The sequence below is a fragment of the Ovis canadensis genome, chromosome 3 (genome assembly GCF_042477335.2).
Source record: "Ovis canadensis isolate MfBH-ARS-UI-01 breed Bighorn chromosome 3, ARS-UI_OviCan_v2, whole genome shotgun sequence".
NCBI lineage: Eukaryota > Metazoa > Chordata > Mammalia > Artiodactyla > Bovidae > Ovis > Ovis canadensis.
In genome coordinates, this window is record NC_091247.1 from 76,619,197 (window position 1) to 76,639,040 (window position 19,844).

General features: G+C 40.5%; 1 pseudogene; it reads left to right on the forward strand.

Annotated features, from left to right (window-relative positions):
- Positions 1-6,099: 6,099 nt before the first annotated feature.
- Positions 6,100-10,870, forward strand: LOC138436264 (large ribosomal subunit protein uL18 pseudogene; annotated as a pseudogene).
- Positions 10,871-19,844: the final 8,974 nt, after the last annotated feature.

Consider the following 19,844-nt stretch of genomic DNA (forward strand, 5'->3'; position numbering starts at 1 on the left):
AAATTTAGGTTCTCTCCAGTTTTCTTCACCGTAATGAACATTTTATATCTAAACCTATACGTACAGAGTATGGTTTCTATACCAAAAGGGATGCAGCCTGGTGAACAGGGAAGAAGCCCTCTAGAAGGCCTTTTATGCAGCTTTATTTTCTGGGTATGATTGGGTTCAACCTTCCTTCCAACACTATTTCTGTCCTTGGCTTGCAATAATCACCCTGAAAACTATTAGTTGGGGACAGACTTGGGGAAAGGCTTTGTTGTTGTTGCTATTCTTTGCAGCCCCATGAACTTCAGCACACTGGGTTTCCCTGTCCTTCACCATCTCCTGGAGTATGCTAAAACTCATGTCCATTGATTCAGTGATGCCATCCAACCATCTCATCCTGTCGCCCCTTTCTCCACCTGCCCTCAATCTTTCCCAGCATGAGGGTCTTTTCCAATGAGTCAGCTCTTCACATCAGGTGGCCAGAGTAGTGGAACTTCAGCTTCAGCATCAGTGCTTCCAATGAATATTCAGTGTTCATTTACTTTAGGATTGACTGGTTTGATCTCCTTGCCATCCAAAGGACTTCAAGGGCCTTCTCCAACACCACAGTTCAAAAGCATCACTTCTTCAGTGCTCAGCCTTCTTTACGGTCCAACTCTCACATCCGTACATGATTACTGGAAAAACCACAGCTTTGACTCTACAGACCTTTGTCGGCAAAGTGATGTCTCTGCTTTTTAATATGCTTTTTAGTTTTGTCATCACTTTTCTTCCAACAAGCAGCATCTTTTAATTTCATGGCTGCAGTCACCACCTGCAGTGATTTTGCAGCCCAAGAAAATAAAATCTGCCACTGTTTCCATTTTTTTCCCCATCAAAATTGCCATGAAGTGATGGGACTAAATGCCATAATCTTCATTTTTTGAATGTTGAGCGTTAAGCCATCTTTTTCACTCTCTTCTTTAACCTTCAGAAAGGGCTTGGGAGCTGATAAACCTTGACATTCATATCTAAAAAGTCGCTGTTACTGTATACATTTTTATCAGTTTGGATACAAGTTGATGAGTGAGTGAAAGTTGCTTAGTCATGTCCGATTCTTTGCGACCCCATGGACTATACAGTCCATGGAATTCTCCAGGCCAGAATACTGGAGTGGGTAGCCTTTCCCTTCTCCAGGGGATCTTCCCAACCCAGGGATCAAACCCAGATCTCCTGCACTGCAGGCAGATTCTTTACCAGCTGAGCCACAAAGGAAGCCCAGAGTTGGTGAAATTTAACCAAAATCTTCATGGACAATTCATAAGAATTCTGGGCAACCAGAAAGGCGATTGAGTTTCTATAGTAAATTTGGAATTTGTGGGCCCAGCCACTGAGCTGAGCCTTGGTTTGGCTGCTTCTCTTCCCTTATTTCTGTGACTCTCTTAAAATCAGCTTCAGGGCTTCCCTGGGGCCTCAGTGGTAAAGAATCCCCCTGCCAATGCAGGACACATGGGTTCAATCCCTGATCCAGGAAGATACCACATGTCAGGGAGCAACTAGGCCCATGCGCCTCAACTACTGAGCCTGTGTTTTAGAGCCTGGGAGCCGAAACTGCTGAGCCCCCATGCTGAAACTACTGAAGCCTGCGCAGGAGAGACATAGAGCCCATGCTCCACCACAAGGGAAGCCACTGCAACGAGAAACCCATGCACGGCAAGTGAAGAGTAGCCCCTGCTCGCCACAACTAGAGAAAGCCCCCAAGCAACAGCAAAGATTCAGCACAGTCCAAAATAAAATGATTAAAAAGAAAGTGAAGGAAAATCAGCTTCAGAAGGTCAAGCAAGGCAGTGATTGTCCCTCTTTTCTAACATCATGTTGGAATATAGGCATGATGATGATGATAAGGATGATAGTAATGGCAACATAAGTAGACTCTGGCTAACGCATTTGCTCCACTGGCAAGATCTTTCTGAAACAATACTACAGAGTAGAAGAACAGGATAATCAGAACAGGAGTCATTTCATCTCACAGGAAATATGGGAGCTTAGCGCTCTGCCCATCTGCCTGCAGTGAGACCCAGCTATGTGTTCCTTCTGCTATTCCTAGTTCCATGAAGGGCAGACTTTACAATTCTCTGACGATTACAAGAGCAAGACACTTGAAGATTAAACTAGAATTGAGGCAAAGGTTCATAAATCTCCTTTTAGCCACAAGAAGACTGAAGACTTTGCCTCCAAAATCCCGGGGATAAGGGACTGGTGTGCTATCCATCACCTTGATGTGCTCAACATTCAGTTATAGAAAGGAGCTCAGTTTTAATGGAATGCTAGGAAAAGCATCTGGAGACGATCAGGTACTGCTTTAAGATATCACAGAGACTGTGTATATTCTGTCTCAGAAAGATAGAGGATCTTTTCTTGTGACCAGAATTAGAGATCTTTTCTGCAAAAGTCACCCAAAGGGCGTCTATATACCACATCAGAGGCAATTTGCAAGATTCTCAGCTTTTCCCACCTCACATATCTTCCGTTTTGACCTTGGTCTTCTCATAAAGCAGTAGGCTTGACTAAAATGTGAGTCCCTGTTATTCAAATCCACTTTCATTTAGAGAGGCAAAGACATTTATGAATGGGAGGCACCTTTAGATTTGGGGATACTATAGCAATCCCTATGATGTGTAGTTCAAGGGTCACCAAGAAGACTGCTCTGTCTCCCACCAGATACACCCATTGCTTGCATTAAAGAACTTTTTCCCCATTGAGTCTCAAGGCCTTTCTGGCTTCCAAAGTCCCCAGTTATCTTTGGAAAGGGTGGCACAATAAGCTAACAGTTTAGAAGGATTCATTTTACTATCATGTTCATTTTATTCCATATCTCTAAAAATTAATGTAATAGTTTTTCTAATTAAAGCCTACCTAGAACTCCAATATATAAAACTACAGTGAGCCTGGCTGAAGCTGGATGGAAGCCTGAGGCTTACCTACTTGACTTTCTCTTCAATCTGATGAAATCCAGAAAAACAATAGTCAATTTCATATTTTTAATGAAGTTTAAGTTAAACATGTGCAAGTCCCCATAGTAACACTGAAGAACCTTAGAGTTCCTCAATATAGAGTTTGGATAATTAAATACTGGACAACTAGGTATTATGTGCTCCTCCGCATAATGCTATAGGAAGGATATAGGACCACTGTGAAGTACCTCTATAGGAAGACAACAACAAAAGTGAATTTAATCAGGCCTCTAGTTGTAAAGTATCTGTTAGTGGGAAATAGGGAGATAGAGAAACAACTTAAATTTCACCATGTGGAAAAAAATAGCTCACCAAATACAGAATGAGGGAAATCCTATAGGACGAATAACCTGATTTGTCCAACAAATAAATAATCTGGAAAGGGAAACTATTATACTAGATCTTTAAAGATTTACAACAATAACTAAAGACAACCCAATTTAAAAATGGACAAAGGGCTTGCAAAGACCTTTCTCCAAATAAGATATACAAGTGGCCTAGAAGCACAAGTCATTAGTTACTAGGGAAATGAAAATCAAACCCACAGTGAGATACCACTTCACACCCTCTAGGAAGGCTATAGTTTTGGTGTTTTTTTAAGGTAGAAAATAGCAAGTGTTGGCAAGATGTGGAGAAACTTGTACTCTCATACGTTGCTGGTGGAAATGTAAAATGGTGCAGTTTTGTGGAACCAGTTTGGCAGTTCTTCAAAAAGTTAACCATAAATTTGCTTTGACCCAGCAATTCTTCTGGGTATATGCTCAAAAGAATTGAAAACTGGTACTCAAACAAATACATGCACAAACATGTTTACAGCAGCATTGTTCAAAATAGCTAAAGATGAAAACATCCCAAATGCCCAACAATAAATGAATGGACAAACAAATTGTGGTATATATGCACAATGAAATATTATTTGGCCATAAAAAGGAATAAAGTACTGATACACAGCACAACATGGATGAATCTTGAAAACATTATGCTCAGGGAGAATAAAGCCACACACAAAGGTCATATGCTGTATGATTCCATTTTACGGAATATTCAGGACTGGTAGATCCATAGTAATAGAAAGCAGACTGGTGGTTGCCACATGCTGGTGGGAGGCAGGAAAGGAGAGCCACTGTTTAAGGGGGTTCTAGGGATAATGAAATGTTTTAGAACTAGATAGACGTGGTGGTTGCACAGGATTGTGACTGCACAGGTTTGTGATTGTGATTTGTTCACTTTAAAATGATTAATCTGGGGCATGTTCCCCATGATCCAGTGGGCTAAGACTATGTTCCCAATACAAGGGGCCTGGGTTTGATCTCTGGTCTGGGAACTAGATCCCATATGCGGCACTTAAGAGTTTACATGCCGCAACTTAAGATCCCACATGCCGCAACTTAAGATCCCTCACGCTGCAACTAAGACCCAATGCAGCCAAATAAGTAAATTTAAAAATCAATATTAAAAAAAGTAAAATGATTAATTTTATGTTATATTTTACCTCAATAAAGACAGATCCTTTTTAAACACTTGGGAAATATATACCAACCAGCTGCAACATATAGACATTGTTTTGATCCAAAGTCAAACAAATTAATTATAAAAATATATTTTTGAGGAAATTGGTGAACCTTAAACATGAATTGAGTGTTAGATAATATTAAGGAATTATTATTAATTTGTTTGTGAATTAACAGTATATTGATCGTGTCTTTAGAAATTCCTTCTTAGGCAGAGATTCATTCTAAAGGTGAAATATGATGTCCGGGATGTGCTTTAAAATACTCCCCCCAAAAAATGTTAAAAAGGGGAATAGTTGAAATAAGACTGGCAAAATTCTGACAACTGATGAGACTAAGTAATGGGGACATAGGTGCTATTGCTATTTTCATGTATATTTGAGGTCTTCTATAATGAAACACTTTTTAATTTGGTATAGAAACCATAGATTTATTTAATACCATTTATGGTCTTGAGTGCCAAAGAATTGATGCTTTTGAACTGTGGTGATGGAGAAGACTCTTGAGAGTCCCTTGGGCTGCAGTCCGTTCTAAAGGAGATCAGTCCTGGGATTTCTTTGGAAGGAATGATGCTAAAGCTGAAACTCCAGTACTTTGGCCACCTCATGCGAAGAGTTGACTCATTGGAAAAGACTCTGATGCTGGGAGGGATTGGGAGCAGGAGGAGAAGGGGACGACAGAGGATGAGATGGCTGGACGGCATCACTGACTTGATGGACGTGAGTCTGAGTGAACTCTGGGAGTTGGTGATGGACAGGGAAGCCTGGCGTGCTGCAATTCATGGGGTTGCAAAGAGTCGGACACGACTGAGCAACTGAACTGAACTGGTGGTCTTTCAAAATGGACTTAGGATTGGTGTTTGGAAGGTGTTTGGCAAACATGGGACGAGAAAGATGTAGCAAAAGCAACAGGTAGAGAAGAGAAAAACTGAAAAAGAATACTAATGGGTGCCATATGTAAAATAGTTAACCAACAGGACTTTGCTGTATGGCTGAGGAAACTCAAACAGGGGCTCTGTATCAATCTAGAGGGGTGGGATGGGGAGGGAGATGAGAGGGAAGTTTAAAAGGGAGAGGATATATGTATACCTATGGCTGACTCATGTCGAGGTTTGAGAGAAAACAAAACTCTGTGAAGCAATTATTCTTCAATTAAAATAAATAAATAAATAAAACACATACAATTAAAAAAAAAGATTACTAATGGAGGTATACTAACCCATATACTAACCTTACAACTTTGCAGGGGCTAGGTCCTTTAGGAGGAAAAAGAAAACTGCCTCCTAAGTTGCATACCACAGCCTCACTCTGGCTGAACTTTCAAGGCCTGCAGTCACAGGGGGCCTGGACATGGTGTAAAGGATGCTAGGTGTGTCCCTTCCAAGGGCAGAAGAAGCAACATCCTCATCCTGATTATCAGTGACCAAGATTTATTGGCATCACCCATGCATAAAGTACTGTGGCTATCAATAGCTCCAAGTTAAATCTCTGCCTTAAACAGCATCTTGCCAATAGTTGTCATCACATCCAAGTAGCCCTTACAGAACTTAGTAACCCGGAGGTGGAGGAGACCTGAGAAATCTCAGATCTCTCCTAATCTGGTGAATCACAATGGATCTTGGCAGTGTTGAGTGCACTGGTATACTACCAGCTGACAGGTATACATCTGTTGCTAGCTATGTAAGTCTCTAGTTGTTGACTTCAAACACCTTATTTGTAGAATGAGAATTTGAATGGTTTCTCTTGTCCCTTTTATCTCTATAAAGCATTCACTTCATTCATTCAATGAATATCTATTTTATGAATAAACACAGAATCTCTAGAAAATTTTCCTTCATCAAAGCTATTGTCCTCTAAACTTCACGAGTTGAGAGTTAATCAGACAAGGCTTCTCTTCTAAACAGGAAAAGCGCAGCAAATACCTTTATCCATATTCATGGTGCCTCATAGGTAGGTTCCTACTACTAAAGAAGGAAATAGCTGTATTTTGCAGTCACTGAAGGGCAAGAAGTTCTTCCTGAATTTGTTTCCTTTCCTTTTATTTAAAAAAATCTTGACATTCTACCACCCAGAGAAACCTCTTTACATTTTTCTAGATGTCTTTTCAGGCATCATTTATAGTGGTTACGTAGTATGCTTTTGTATGGATTCATTATAGTTTATGTAACAATTCTTTACTTAGGTTGTTCCTATTATAAAAATATTGGGAGGAACATCCTTGTGCTCACATCCTTGTTTCCTTGTTCAAGAAAATCCCAGAATGGAATTTCTGGGTCAAAGGAAATGCACATTTAAAGTTTTTATAAAAGTGTTTAAATGCTCTCCAGAAAGACTGTAGCAATATTCCCACTAGCACTATATGAACATGTCTATGTCACTATATCCTTCCCAATGTGAGTGTTAGCATTCACTTCAGTCTTTGCCAATCAATGCTTCCTGACATTTTACAGGGTCTTCTATAGTGGTGTGTTTGCATGTCTATACCTGAGAGGTACTATAATGCTGTTGTAAGTTTAGCCAGAGGTGGCACCTTCTTTCCTCCACTTCTGAGGGAGAAGGAATCTATCCCAAGAATTTGAACCTGCTAGTTCTCAGAGCAACAGCCAGAGTCTGCAGGCTGACACAGCTTCTTCTCTTCTTTGTCCTACTGGTAAAGTGAACTATATCCCACTCTAACGCCATGCTCCCTGCTCCAGGAATATTCATCCAGATTCCCTATTTAATCACAAGCAACTAAAAGTTAATTCATCACAGCTCTTGTTTAGACTATATAAAATAAAGCCGTCTTGCACGCCCATTCTGCAAACGAACAACTGACTTTTTGGTATAAAGTGAGCTTTACTAAAGCAACCATGACTGACAGAGCAGATACAGTTTGGTTTGGATTCCTTTCCATTATGATTTCCTGCTAGCCCCCTTACTTATGTTAGCCAAACACAGAGAAAACACCACACCATAGGCAATTCTGTCCATTTTTATTTCTTTAAAGGTTAGTTTTTTTAAATTTAAATTTATTTATTTTAATTGAAGGCTAATTACTTTACAATATTGTATTGGGTTTACCATACATCAATGTGAATCCACCATGGGTGTACACGTGTCCCCCATCCTGAACCCCCTCTCAACTCCCTCCCCATACCATCCCTCTGGGTCATCCCAGTGCACAGCCCCGAGCATCCTGTATCATGCGTCGAACCTGGGCTGGCGATTCGTTTCTTATATGATATTATACATGTTTCAGTGCCATTCTCCCAAATCATCCCACCCTCTCCCTCTCCCACAGAGTCCAAAAGACTGTTCTATACATCTGTGTCTCTTTTGCTGTCTCATTAAAGGTTAGTTTTAATAGGCGTTGGCAAGGGCCTGTCAAATCGCTAGGGATTTTTTTTCTAGAAAATTAAATATGTAACTGATTTATTCTTCTGGCCAATCTTTCCTTCCATATCCCCACCTTCATGACATAATTTCAGTCATGAGGTTATAAAAACATGTGGAGAAAGGTTATGAGAATCAGTAAGGTTTAGAGTATGCTGTCTGCCAGCCTAAACTGCCTTTATGAATGCGTACAAATTCTTATTCCCATTTTCACTGCAGAGAATAGGCTGTTATATATTGGTCTCGGCTGCATCAGCTCTCTATCTTCCAGGCCTCTTTCCCTCTGCACAAGCCTCTCTCAAATAAACCACTGGTCCAGGTAGTGTTTCTAGCCAATGCACTGATAGAAGAAATGAGGGTGTTTTATTCCCTCTGAAGAGGATACGATATGAAAGGCAGTCCTTTTAGAAGGGTCACAGAGGGCTATGGATTTCTGCTGGTTGTAAATCAAGCTGTTGATAAAAAACAATGTGCTTTCCGGGAAAGAGTGATTTGAAGTGGCCCTGACCCAGGACATGGTGAATATACAGCACATGAAACAAGATGTGATGGTCACCTAGGCTACAGCCGGTGGCTCTAGTCACTTTCAAAAGTTGTACATTAAAGACACTAGGGAGTACTTAAAATTATAATCTTTTAGAAGAAGTACTTTTGCTGGGTGCAAAGGGCAGCTGTTGGAATCCATGGCTATCAGAGGGCTCCCCTCCCACTTCATTTTGAATTCACTCACACCCTCTCTTCCCCAAAAAAGGAAGGACCAGATGGTTTAGGGTAGTGTTACCCAACTTTTTGGAACACATGCCTTATTTAGATAAATATAAAAATCACACACATACTCCCACTTAGAAATCATTATCTTCTACGTACCCCAACCAGCCTGGGAGATTTTACCTAGTTTTACTTGTAGTTGTTTTCACTATGGAAATAATAAGGCAGTGTTCTTATTTGCCTTCAAATATTGAAAATGACTTTTTAAACTATACCATTCTTCCCATGGTCATCCTATAGAATCAAGAAATACCATATTCCTAATACTTACCAGACTAGACCTCTTTCTCACACCATTCCTGTGATTAAGATCCTAGCCAAAGACACTCTTTAGTCTTTGACACTTTAGTGTGAGTCTGCATCACTCTGTTGCTTCTCGGGAGACACGTGCAGATTAAGGCTATCTCTAATGGGATAGAGATAATCCTTAATTAAGGCTTCTGATTGGAGGACAAACATTCAAAGTTGGCTCTCAAAACTCCCAGACCCAGCAGAATCCAGAATTCACACAAACCCACTGAATCAGCTTCTCCAAGGGGGTGGTCTTGGAATCTTTATTATTGGAAAGTTTCTTCAGGAGCCTCTGACTCATGTCCAGATTTATAACAAATCATTCAACACTGCAGAAGACATTTGTCTTTCTTGGTTACTCCAAAACTTTTTTTTTTTAAACATTAGCATCATATTTGAATAGTTCTATATATTGTGAATTCCATTTTCCCACTAAAAAGTCTAAATAAACCATTTTCCTAGATTCCGTTGCTGCTATTTGTGGGCATGTGACAGGTTCTATCTTTCAAATGCACCGGTGTGAGTTTGATTCAGAAAGAGCTGCCTAAGGCCGGGCACTGAAAGGACATTTTTGCTTCCGCAAGTGTCCTCCTGGGATTGTCAGAGGAGCTGCAGCTTGCGGATTATGGGAGAAGCCATGCCGTTCTAAGGTCTGTGATGGCAGCAGTTCCCTCACCAGGCACATTCAGCAGTGTGGTTCCAAATATTATTTCTAGGAGGTCAGTCTAGAGTACTGATTCTCAGTCTTGATTATGCATTAGAATCACTTGACATTTTTTATTTAAAAAAAATAACCCCTGGATTATTGAGACAACTGAATAGTCACATTCAAACGAATGAAGCTGGAACCCTACCTCACATCATATACAAAGGCTGACTCAGAGTGAACCAAGGACCTAAACGTGAGAACTAAGAGTATAAAACTCTTAGAAGAGCTTTCCCGCCCCCCCCGCCCCCCCGCCCCCCCGCCCCCCCGCCCCAGAGCCGTGCTGGTTCTGCAGCTCTGTGGCAAGCCGCGGAGTTAAAGTTGTCAAGAACAAGGCCTACTTCAAGAGATACCAAGTGAAATTCGGAAGAAGGCGAGAGGGCAAAACTGACTACTATGATGGGAAACGATTGGTAATCCAAGATAAAAATAAGTACAACACACCTAAATACAGAATGATAGTTCGTGTAACGAACAGAGATATCATTTGCCAGACTGCTTATGCCCGTAGAGAAGGAGATATGATAGTCTGTGCAGCTTATGCTCACGAACTCCCAAAATACGGTGTGAAGGTTGGCCTGACAAACTATGCTGCCGCATATTGTACTGGCCTGCTGCTGGCCCGCAGGCGTCTTAATAGGTTTGGTATGAACAAAATTTATGAAGGCCAAGTCGAGGTGACTGGTGATGAATACAATGTGGAAAGCATCGGTGGTCAACCTGGTGCCTTCACCTGTTACTTGGATGCAGGACTTGCCAGAACTACTACCGGGAATAAAGTTTTTGGGGCCCTAAAGGGATCTGTCGATGGAGGCTTGTCTATCCCTCACAGTACCAAACGGTCCCCTGGTTATGATTCAGAAAGCAAAGAATTCAGTGCTGAGGTACACCGAAAGCACATCATGGGGCAAAACGTTGCAGATTACATGGGTTACCTGATTGAAAAAGATGAAGATGCTTACAAGAAGCAGTTCTCTCAGTACATAAACAACGTAACTCCAGACATGATGGAGGAGATGTATAAGAAAGCTCATGCTGCAATACGAGAGAATCCAGTGTATGAGAAGAAGCCTAAGAAAGAAGTTAAAAAGAAGAGGTGGAACCGTCCCAAAATGTCACTTGCCCAGAAGAAAGATCGGGTAGCTCAGAAGAAGGCAAGCTTCCTTAGAGCTCAGGAAGGAGCTGCTGAGAGTTAAACCAAACCACAATTTTCTATCAAGATTTTTCAGATAATACAATAATAAACTTATTGAACAAGCAAAAAAAAAAAAACTCTTAGAAGAAAAAATAGATAATCTTTTTTTAGTTGAAGTGTAGTTTATAATATTGTGCTAGTTTGAATATACAGCAAGTTGATTCAGTTATATATATATTTTTCAGATTATCATCTATCATAGGTTATATAAGATATTGAATATTTTTCCTTGTATTATACAGTAAATCTTTATTGCTTACTTATTTTATATATAGCAGTGTGCTTCTGTTAATCCCATATTCCTAATTTATCCCTCCCCACCTCCCTTTCCCCTTTGGCAAGTTTGTTTTCTGTCTGCAAGTCTACTTCCTTTTTGTAGATAACTTCATTGGTACCATTTTTTAGATTCCACATATAAGTGAAATAATATTTGTCTTTTTTTGTTTGACTTACTTCATTTAGTATGATACTCTGTAGGGGTCATCCCTGTTGCTCAAAATGGCAAAATTTTATTTACTCTTTTTTATTCCTGAGTAACATTATATTGTGTGATTTATATGCATATATATGCTACATCTTCTTTACCCATTCATCTGTTGATGGACACTTAGGTTGCTTCTGTGTCTTGGCTACGGTAAATAGTGCAGCTATGAATATTGGGGCACATATATCTTTTCAAATCAGAGTTTTTTTCTTTTCCAGATATATGTCTAGGAGTGGCATTGCTGGATTGTGTGGTTCTATTTTTAGTTTTTAAACGCGCCTCCATAACCTTCCATGGTGGCTGCACCAATTTACATTTCCACTAACAATGTAAAAGGGTTCCTTTTTCTCCACACCCTCTCCAGCATTTATTATTTGTAGACTTTTGATGATAGTGTGAGGTTATACCTCATTGTGGTTTTAATTTGTATTTCTCTAACAATTAGTGATGTTGGACATTTTTTCATGTGCCTGTTGGCCATCTGTATGTCTTCTCTGGAGAAATGTCTGTTTAGGTCTTCCACTCATTTTTTGTATTGGGTTGTTTGGTTTTTTGATACTGAGTTGTATGAGCTGTTTGTATATTTTGGAAATTAACCCCTTGTCTTTCCCACTGTTTGCAAATATTTTCTCCCATTCTGTAGGTTGTCTTTTTGTTTGTTGATGACTTCTTTTGCTATGCAAAAACTTTTAAGTTTGATTAGGTCCCATTTCTTTTGCTTTTATTTCTTTGGTTTTAAGAGACTGATTTAACGTAATGTTGTTGTGGTTTATGTTAGAGAATGTTTTGCCTATGCTTTCTTCTAGGAATTTTATGACATCATGTTTTATATTTAGGTCATTAAACCATTTTGAGTTTACTTTTGTATATGGTGAGGGGATGTTTTACCTTCATTAATTTACATGAGGCTGTCCAGCTTTCCCAGCACCACTTACTGAGAAAACTGTCTTTTCTCCATTGTCTATTCTTGCCTCTTTCATCAAAGATTAACTGACCATAAGTGTATGGGGTTTATTTCTGTGACTCCTAAAGTAGATGGAAATCTTCATTACCTTGGATTTGTCACTGATTTCTTTCTTATGACACCAAAAACAAAATAAATAAGAGAAAAAAACAGATAGATGGGATATCATCAAAATTTAAAACTTGTGTGTCTTAATAAAGGACATCACCAAGGGAGTAAAAAGACAACTGACAAAATGGAAAAAAGTTTTTGCAAATCAGATATCTGATAAATAAGTTGTCCCTAGATATATATACTCTTACAAAAAAAAAAACAAACAAAAAGAACTCTTGCAATTCAGTAATAAAAATCAAATAACCTAATTAAAAATGAGTAAAGGATCTGAATAGACATTTCTCCAAAGAATATATAAAAATGGCCAATAGCACATAAGAGAATGTTTAATATCATAAGTCATTCAGTTCAGTTCAGTTCACTCAGTCGTGTCCAACTCTTTGCAACCCCATGAGTCACAGCACACCAGGCCTCCGTGTCCATCACCAACTCCTGGAGTTCATTCAAACTCATGTCCATCGATGGTGATGCCATCCAGCCATCTCATCCTCTGTCGTCCCCTTCTCCTCCTGCCCCCAGTCTCTCCCAGTCTCAGAGTCTTTTCTAATGGGTCAACTCTTTGCATGAGGTAGCCAAAGTATTGGAGTTTCAGCTTCAACATCAGTCCTTCCAATGAACACCCAGGACTGATCTCCTTTAGAATGGACTGGTTGGATCTCCTTGCAGTCCAAGGGACTCTCAAGAGTCTTCTCCAACACCACAGTTCAAAAGCATCAATTCTTTGGCACTCAGCTTTCTTCACAGAATCATTAGGGAAATGCAAATAAAAATCACAGTGAGATACCACTTTATACCCACTGGGATGAACATTTGAAAAATGGAAAATAACAAGTTTTGGTAAGAATGTGAAAAAATTGAAACCCTCTTACACTACCGGTGGATCTGTGGTGCAGTTCCTCAAAATGTTAAACATACTGCTACCATCTGACCCAGCAATTCCACTCCTAAGTACATACCCAAGAGGAATGAAAACATATAGCCATATCAAAACTTGTACATGAATGGTCATAGCAGCATTATTCACAGTAGGCAAAAGGTGGAAACAACGTAAATGTTCATCAGTGAATAAATATAAAGTGATTGACATACAATAGAATATTATTCAACAACAACAAAGTGAAGTGCTGATACACGCCACAGCATAGGTGAAGCTGGAAAACATTATGGTAACTAAAAGAAGCCGGTCTCCAAGAAAACCACATATCATATGATTTCACATTTATGTGAAATATCCAGAATAGGCAAATCTATAAAGAGAGAAAGTGGTTTCCGAGGACTGGGAAGGTTGAGAGAAAATGAGATACGGCTGCTAATGGGTATGGGGTTTCTTTTTTGGGATAACAAAGGTGTTCTAAAATTTATTGTAGTCATAACTGCACAAGTTTGTAAATATACCAAAAAGCACTGAACTGTACACTTTGAAGATATGCTATGGGAATTGTATCTCAATTAGGCTGTTATTAAAAAAAAAAAAAAAGCCTTTTATGGAGGGATTTCAAAACCTGGCCTCTGTCAGAGAAAATGTTGGAGAAGAGTGATGGAAAATTACTCAGTAGTCAGATCCTTCTTTGCCCGTTAGTAAAGTGCACTGACTGCAGAAAGGCATGGTCTCCAAAACAATAGGGGACCCCAAAATACATGATAGCAAAAAGAAAACTTTCATTTCTGTTCAAATGAAAATACTTTTTGAGAGGAACTTGGGGAAATAGTTGTATATGACTTATCAACCTCTTTCTTGTAGTGAGAAGGTCAAAGGAGAGAAGCAGCTGTTCTGATGCCCTCAGGTGGGTGGAAAGACGTGGATGGATGCTGAAGCCAGGCAGAAAACCTGATCTGAGCCAACACAGAGACAATGAGGCTGGGAGGGTAGGACCAAAGCAGAAAGCTGGTACAGAATCCCTATAGAGAATGGGAGGCCTTCCCTGGTGGTCCAGTGGTTAACTCCTGACAATGCAGGGCTCCCAGGTTGGATCACTGGTCTAGGAGGACCACATGCCACGGGGAAGTTAAGCCCACAGGTCTTAGCAACTGAGCCCACGTTCCTAGAGCTCATGTTCCACAACGAGAGAAACCACTGAAATAAGAAGCCTATGCATGGCAACTATAGAATAGCCCCACTCCCCACAACTAGAGAAAGCCCACATGCAGCAACAAAGACCCATCACAGTCAAAAAGAAAATAAAAAGAAAGAAAATGGAAAACATAAGAAATGTTTGAGAGCTTTGCATCACTGAACTGTTAATAGAAGTTACCTCTGAGGAGTGGTTCTGAGTAGAAGTTATTGTAGCTTTCTTCCTTATAATTAAAATTTTTTACAATGAACATGCATTTGTTCATTGTAAATATGTGTAAATACTTTGTGATTAACAACATAAGAAAGAAATGGTTTGCTTTAATAAGTGTGAGCATGACTATTTAAATGAGAAAAAGATCAGGAAGAGAACCACAAGTAAAAGGAGGAGGAAACTGGAGAGAAAAGGAGCAAAGGGCAGAGGACAAAACTCACCATCAAAATGGCATTGGGAAGGGGAGGCAAATACATTATTAATTCAAGCTTTTGAAAAACTAGTTGCTGAAGTGTTTCTGTAGCACAGGATAACTAATTAAGCCTCCGCCCATGATTTTGTACTTGCCTATTTCAGTGGTTTTCTCAAGGTCAAATAATTAAAGGTCATCTAGAATTTTAGGGAAAAAAACTTGTAATAAGTAGGTTGGAATGTTGAAAGCCAGGCTAATATTTTAGTTTCTTCTGTAGACAATGAGGATTTCCTGACGAATTTTGAGCAAGTGAAATTGTATGTGGTGGTGATATATATCGATGGTTCCCAAACCTGGCTATGCATCAAAAATCACAGAGTTAGCTTGAAAGAATATAGAGATCCTTGGGGCCTATCATATTTCTTACTTAATACATTTGGGCTAAGGTCCAAGAATCTATATTTATAAACCTCATGTATTTCTGATGGTCTATCATATTTAAGAGTGGATGGAAATACAGGATAGATTCAGTTCAGTTCAGTTCAGTCTCTCACTCGTGTCTGACTCTTTGCGACCCCATGGACTGCAGCACACCAGGCTTCTCTGCCCATCACCAGCTCCTGGGGTTTACTCAAACTCATGTCCATTGAGTCAGTGATGCCATCTAGCCATCTCATCCTCTGTTGTCTCCTTCTCCTCCCACCTTCAATCTTTCCCAGCATTAGGATATTTTCCAATGAGTCAGTTCTTCACATCACTTGGCCAAAGTATTGGAGTTTCAGCCTCAGCATCAATCCTTCCAATGAATATTCAGGACTGATTTCTTTAGGATGGACTGGTTGGATCTCCCTGCAGTCCAAGGGACCCTCAAGAGTCTTCTCAAACACCACAGTACAAAAGCATCAATTCTTCCACGCTCAGCTTTCTTTATAGTCCAACTCTCACATTCATACATGACTGCTGGAAAAACTGTAGCCTTGATTAGATAGACCTTAGTTGGCAAAGTAATGTCTCTGCTTTTTAATATGCTGTCTAGTTTGGTCATAACTTTTCTTCCAAGGAGTAAGTGTCTTTTAATTTCATGGCTGCAGTCACCTTCTACAGTGATTTTGGAGCCTCCAAAAACAAAGTCTGTCACTGTTTCCCCATCTATTTGCCATGAAGTGATGGGACTGGATACCATGATCTCAGTTTTCTGAATGTTGAGCTTTAAACCAACTTTTTCACTCTCTCCTTTCACTTTCATCAAGAGGCTCTTCAGTTCTTCTTAGCTTTCTGCCATAAGGGTGGTGTCATCTGCATATCTGAGATTATTGGTATTTCTCCCAGCAATCTTGATTCCAGCTTGTGCTTCTTCCAGCCCAGCATTTCTCATGATGTACTGTGCATAGAAGTTAAATAAGCAGAGTGACAACATACAGCCTTGATGTACTCCTTTCCCTATTTGGGACTAGTCTGTTGCTCCATGTTCAGTTCTAACTGTTGCCTCCTGACCTGCATACAGATTTCTCAAGAGGCAGGTCAGATGGTCTGGTATTCCCATCTCTTTCAGAATTTTCCACAGTTTGTGGTGATCCACACAGTCAAAGGCTTTGGCATAGTCAATAAAGCAGAAATAGATTTTTTCTGGAACTCTCTTGCTTTTTCAATGATCCAGCGGATGTTGGCAATTTGATCTCTGGTTCTTCTGCCTTTTCTGAATCCAGCTTGAACATCAGGAAGTTCATGGTTCACGTATTGTTGAAGCCTGGCTTGGAGAATTTTGAGCATTACTTTCCTAGCGTGTGAGATGAGTGCAATTGTATGGTAGTTTGAACATTCTTTGACATTGCCTTTCTTTGGGATTGGAATGAAAACTGACCTTTTCCAGTCCTGTGGCCACTGATGAGTTTTTCAAATTTGCTGGCATATTGAGTGTAGCACTTTCACAGCATCATCTTTTAGGATTTTAAATAACTCAACTGGAATTCCATCACCTCCACTAGCTTTGTTCATAGTGATACTTCCTAAGACCCACTTGACTTCACATTCCAGGTGTCTGGCTCTAGGTGAGTGATCATAGGATAGATTAGGGTGCAGGAAATAATGCAAACAGGGAGACAGATAGGAGGTTTCTGGAAAAGTTCTGATACAGAATACTGGAGCACTGAACTGGAATATGATAGGAAAAAAATCAATATGACCATAATTGGGGTCTTCCCAGTTTGCACAGAGGTAAAAACATCCTCCTGCAAATGCAGGAAACAGAAAAGACATGGGTTCAATTTCAAGATAGGGAAGATCCTCTGGAGAAGGAAGTGGCAACCCACTCCAGTATTCTTGCCTGGAAAAGTCCACAGACAGAGGAGCCTGGCGGGCTACAGTCCATGGGGTCGCAAAGAACACACACGAAGGTGGAATCCATATGGTTTAGTGAGTGCTGGACTGTACATCCCATGAGGTAAATATCAGCCTGTTTTACTGACTGCGATGTATTTCAGAACCTTACAGAGTGTACCTGATATAGTAAGGGGTCAATAATATTGATATTAACTGAATGAGTGAATGAAAAAGAGAACATCAAAATGGATTCAAGTAAGGAAATGGCAACCCACTCCAGTGTTCTTGCCTGGAGAATCCCAGGGACGGGGGAGCCTGGTGGGCTGCCGTCTATGGGGTCACACAGAGTCGGACACGACTGAAGTGACTTAGCAGCAGCAGCAACACTAGTGGTTACAGACATTTAGAAAAGCTGGTTTCAGGAAAAATAATGGGGCAGACTTTCCACAGTTGAGTCAGAACGGTGAGATATTCAATGCTTTAGAATGATGGGGCCACTTGTGCCTACACCACACTGGAGCACTGTGACTAGGATAGTACCAGGAAGAAGAATGCTGAAGAATATTTTCGCTGTCCAAAGCCTCTAGATAACTGTCTACAATATTGGGCTCTGTGAGACATTCAACTGTGTCATCAGGTCTTGCTGTGTTCTCTGACTGCAGGTGGTCCCTGCTGGCTGGACCCTGACCATTCTCTCCGAAACAGTTTTTGTGCTTTCAATATATCTCTCTCTGTTCCTGGCCACCCTGGACATCAGCTTCCAGGCTGGGGCCCCACTACACTTTCTTCATTCTCCCCAAAAAGAGAGTAAAAAAAAAGCATGTAACTGCTTTGAAAAAGAAATGGGACATTTCCATGCTCCTTATAAGAGGAATAAAGACCTAAACTAGACCTTTGGTCCATTTCCATTTAGGGTGAAGCATACATGGGTATCACTCCAGTGCTCTTGCCTGGAAAATCCCATGGACGGAGGAGGCTGGTAGGCTGCAGTCCATGGGGTCGCTAAGAGTCAGATATGACTGAGCGGCTTCACTTTCATTTTTCACTTTCATGCATTGGAGAGGGAGATGGCAACCCACTCCAGTGTTCTTGCCTGGAGAATCCCAGGGACGGGGGAGCCTGGTGGGCTGCCGTCTATGGGGTCACACAGAGTCGGACACGACTGAAGCAACTTAGCAGCAGCAGCAGCAGCATACAAGGTTATGATTATAGATCAAATAGAATGTCATCTTTCCTATGGAATCTTTTGTTTGTTCAGTCACTCAGTCATGTCCAACTCTTTATGACCCAATGGACGGCATTACGCTAGGCTTCCCTGTCCAGCACCATCTCCCAGAGCTTGCTCAAACTCATATCCATTGAGTCAGTGATGCCATCCAATCATCTCATCCTCTGTCATCCCCTTCTCCTCCTGCCTTCAATCTTTCTCAACATCAGGGTCTTTTCTAATGAGTCAGCTCTTCACATCAGGTGGTCAAAGTATTGGAGCTTCAACCTCAGCATCAGTCTTTCCAATGCAAATCAAAGGATTGATTTCCTTTAGGATTGACTGGTTGGATCTCCTTGCAGTTCAAGGGACTCTCAAGAGTCTTCTCCAACACCACAGTTCAAAACCATCAATTCTTCAGCATTCAGCCTTCTTCATGGTCCAACTCTCACATCCATGGAACCTTAGGAATTGCTTTAAAAATATTTTAATAAGTTAAAAATAAAAGCACCACCCTGCCACCCAGGTATCATATTACATTGAAATTAGCTGTGAGCAAGTTCTTTCACTTTAAATAAGATTGATTTTGCTAAATGATGAACACCATCCCTTCTAACATTCTTTGATCTAGTGAATGTATCCCTTTGTTTCTGATCCCTCTCTCCTGAAGTGGAAGAGAGATTGAGATGGGGTATATGGACGTACAAACACTGGGGAGAAACACAGGAGTGACACAGGAGGTCAAATAGTCCAGGCAGGCTGGAGTGGCTTACCTGAAAAGAGTCTTCATAGCCATGGACAACTGATGAAGCCAAAGTCTGCAGGAGCCAAAGTCTACAAATGAACGAAGGTCAGAGGGTTTGGGTATGTGATGGCCACGAGTAGTGGAGTCAGTACAAAATGAGAAGTGGTATGGGGAAATTCCAAGCAGATAGGCTTTGGTCTGAACTCCTATCCCCTGTTTTTGTAGGTGGTCATTGCCACTAAAGGGGGCCAGGATGGAACAGGGCTTTCTGAGGTCTAATCTTGGCTGCCTTGGCTGCATCCAAGGATTTATTGAGTACTTAGAGGTTGATGAAGAGTAATTGCAGTTTTGGACTGTGAATTTTAAATCATTATATCTAGGCTCAAATACATCTTTATTAATCAAAATAGGAACAATTACAATGAACACATTTTTGCCAGTGAGAAATGTTTGTTTATTCTGTAGCATAAAAAAAAATCCATGTTTCGGGATTCAATGAACCCTTAAAAGGTATTTTCTGCCTCCTGATGGTTGTGAAAGCATTTTCCCTGAAAAAAGTTGTAGAGATACTTGAAGAAGTGGTAGTTGGTTGGTGAGAAGTCAGGTGAATATGGCAGATGAGGCAAAACTTCATAGTCCAGTTTGTTCGACTTTCGAAGTGTTGGTTTTTTAATGTGGTCAGACACTGTCGTGGAGAGGAACTGGGCCCA